Source organism: Orycteropus afer, unplaced genomic scaffold (assembly GCF_000298275.1).
Source record: "Orycteropus afer afer isolate SDZICR_OR568_19922 unplaced genomic scaffold, OryAfe1.0 scaffold00807, whole genome shotgun sequence".
NCBI lineage: Eukaryota > Metazoa > Chordata > Mammalia > Tubulidentata > Orycteropodidae > Orycteropus > Orycteropus afer.
In genome coordinates, this window is record NW_006922394.1 from 107,952 (window position 1) to 111,606 (window position 3,655).

General features: G+C 43.5%; 1 non-coding gene across 1 annotated transcript; it reads right to left on the reverse strand.

Moving 5' to 3' along the window:
• Positions 1 to 2,565: 2,565 nt before the first annotated feature.
• TRNAK-CUU lies at positions 2,566 to 2,638 on the reverse strand. The gene has a single exon. It is a non-coding gene; the product is annotated as a tRNA-Lys (tRNA).
• Positions 2,639 to 3,655: the final 1,017 nt, after the last annotated feature.

Below are 3,655 nucleotides of genomic sequence, written 5' to 3' on the forward strand. Positions count from 1 at the left end.
AAGTGACTTTTTCAAGGTCACAAGGTCACCAGGCAATGTCAGGATTCTAATGCAGTAGCCGTGCTTCGGAGTCTGTGCTCTTTATTAAGGCACCATGCCCCGGCCAGTGGGACCTAAGGAGAACCCTTGGCCCTACCCCTGGTTTAGCTCTAATTTCTGTAATTGCAACTTCACTTTGGTAGCTAATCTGATTGAGCTTAATCGATCACTCCAGATGTCCTGATAGCATACAGGTAAATATTCAACTAGGTGCTCCTTCAGTGTCTAAGGAGCTCTGTGGTTCAAACCCATCAGCTGTTGTGCTGAGGAAAGATGGGGCAATCTACTTGCATAATGATTTATAGCCTCAGAAACCCAGTGTGGGTCGCTATGAGTCAGAATTGATTTGATGGCAGTGAGTTTTTTTTGGGGGGGACGGGGAGGGTGTTTCAATGTCAAGGAAGGAAAAAGTGAAAAAGCCAAATTCATGTTCACCCCCGTTTATTCTTTAAAATATTAAGAGAACTTAAGGACTTCTTCAGTTCAGAGGTACAAATGGTCAGCAGTTTACGAACAAGATCTGTTCCCAAATATGTCTTTAAGTCAGATTTTTTGGTTAATTGGAACAGATGTATACAGTTCTTATTTAATCTTACGGCATTTGACTACTAATCAGAAGGTTGGCAGCTCAAACCCACCAGCCATTCCATGGAAATAAGACTGGGCAGTCTACTTCTGTAAAGATTTACCACTTCGGAGTCGCTATGAGTCGGAATTGACTTGCTGGCAGTGAGTTTGGTTTGAGTTTGGTTTAGTGTAAGAAAGGTTTGAAGGCCTTTCAGTGCTTTAAAAGCTGCACGTGCAGAAGGCTCATTGTGATGAAGAATTTGTTGCGAGTGGGGGTTTGTTCATTCTTTCCAAAGTGAGGGCAAATTTAGGTAACATTAAAAGGCAAGTACAAGTTGAGGTTAGGGACCTGGGCACTGCCCGTATAGGGAAAAGAGCATGTCGTTAAGCAGCTACAGCTGCTAATCATTTACAGCGACATGACTAAACCCCCTGAAATAGCTGCGGTTGTTCCAATTTGGCAAAACAATACCTGGGGTGACACAGGATCTACTAGGGAAGAAGCTAGAGTGTGGAGGAGGCAGATGAAGAGTGAATAATAAGGTGATGCTTTAGACTTTAAATATAGGTGTGTGTGTGTGTGTGTGTGTGTGTGTGTGTGTGTGTGTGGAGAGAGAGAGAGAGATTCATGTGTTCAAAAATTTTAGAAATGAGGAAACAATTTAAGGAAAGGTAACAAGCCTAAAATTGTAGTCAAATTGCCCTTGGCAATTCCTCAAATCACCCCCAAAATTACAGACCATCTTTCAGTAAGTCCAGTTTGTCATCACATGAATGAGTTGGCTCTCTGTTAAGGACTTTATATTGAGTAAAAAAGAGAGCTCTTTAAACACTCAAATCACACTCACAAGTCAGGTCTGACTCGACGACACATAACAACAACAACAATTAACTGACTGCATTTGTGAGAGTAAGGCCTGAAGAGAAATTGCAAGTAAGTGGCTGGGAAAGGAACTGACTGTGACCTATCAGTTTGTATCATTGGGGGGATTCCATTCAGAGTCAAGAGTCCTTTGCAGCCAGTCTGGAGAATAGGTTTCATCATTTAGATTCACTCTTGGATTTTCCGTTGTTGTTGTTGTTATGTGCCGTCCTTCCGAGGAGTGGCTGGTGGGTTTGAACCGCCAGCCTTCTGGTTAGCAGTCAAGTGCCTTAGCCACTATGCTACCAGAGCTCCTACTCTACGAAAAACCATTATGCAAGGTTGAGATTAGTTTTAAAGACTATTATTGCATCACCGGGTGAACTGTCTTTTGAATAATGGTTGAGAATTTCTGTGAGTTAATGGAATGCCTCTCCGGTGTAGCCTTTGAGATGATGAGTGCCATCCAAGTAAACAGCCCCTCAGAGGGCAGAATACTTGAGTGCAATTGAGGAGAACGAGAGCTGGGAGACAGTGCTGGTTGGTTGATTGGAGTACAAGGTCAGGTGCAACCTCCACAAAAAAAAAGGTTAGTTAAGGCTCTGCAATTTGTCAGGTTCTCAGCCACATGGATATGGATTTAATGATAGAGCTCCAGGTATAGTGAGGAAACCAAACGGCTTGTCCAGAATTGAAGTGGAAGCTGAGCCATTTGAACTCAGCAAATCAAAGTGTGAGGGAAATGCACTTCACACAGGTGTAGCACTGATGACCGGATTTAGGGCAAGTAGGACAGCAAGAGGAGCCCGGGTAGCACAGTGGTTGAACACTGCTTTCTGGAATGTTAGCAACTCAAACTCACCAGCAGTCTGCTTCCATAAAGATTACAGCCTTGGAAACCCTATGTCTTATACGGTCATTGTTGTTGTTGTTGTTATGTGCCATCGAGTCGGACCCGAGGCAGTATCGCTATGGAAGTAGATTGCCCAACCTTCCTTCTGAGGACTGGCTGATGGGTGGGTTTGAACTGCCAGCCTTGGGTGTGGCAGCTGACTGCCCAAGGCCCTGAGGCCATCCCTGGGGTCCAAAGTTAAGAACGCCCAACGTGGGGCTCGGACCCACGACCCTGGGATTAAGAGTCCCATGCTCTACCGACTGAGCTAGCCGGGCACCTAGGAATCAGAATCTACTAGAAGGCAGTGGCTTAGCACAGCAAGACTGATGGGTGTGGGGCTCTTGATGAAGCACCAGGTGTGGCCACAAATGCCTCCAGGGTATCCCCGGTACACCTGCAGACACTAGCAGAGCAGGGCTAGGGAGGAATGGAACTCAAAGTACATTTTGTGAATAGCTATGGAGTTTCCCTCACCTGGGTGCATTATTCAACAGACTTACTGAAGGAAGGTTGGGCAATCCTACTTCCGTAGTGATACTGCCTCGGAAACCCAAGAAGGGGTCGCTATGAGTCGGGGCCAACTTGACGGCACATAACAACAACAACAACAACTGTTTGTAAATCCTATTAAGCACTGTGAGCACATACCTGTTACCTAGTTGGGCATCTAATCAAAGCCCCACATTGGCAGAAGAGGGAGTGAGAAGAAGAATTTTAAATAGACCAAAGGAATCATTTAAAATCTAAATATGTGGGAAGAGTGCTGTTATACATTGTGGGGACTGCAATAAATGTCACAAAACAAAATATGCAAGAATTGTTGAATGGAAAACCAATTTGCTCTATAAACTTTTACCCAAACTACAATAATAATAAAAAAATAACAATATAAGAAATCTAAATAAATAAAATGTCAGCACCCATCTCTGCCCAACATTGCCTCCAGGTCTGATTAACAGTCAATAGAAATTTCTGTAAAACTTAAAAATTTAAAGTCTTAGTCACTTAACCTGGGAATAAGACCCATGTAAGAATAAGGTGAGGTTCCCCAGATCTGTATATGGGTTAGACACCAGTTGTTGAAGTAGGAATGAAAATTGTCCTTTAACATAACAAGTTTTTATTGGAAATCAACTTGCTGAAGAGTAATGCTTCCTTTCCCTCTCTTGGTCAGTTGAAGTTAGGTTAATGGAAGACCTCCAGCTCTCTTGTTCTCTTGCCTCTGACTTGCTTTTTCAAGAGGAGAAGTGACCTCTTGAAAGTCTTGAAGTAATGAGTGAGTTTTGAAGAAG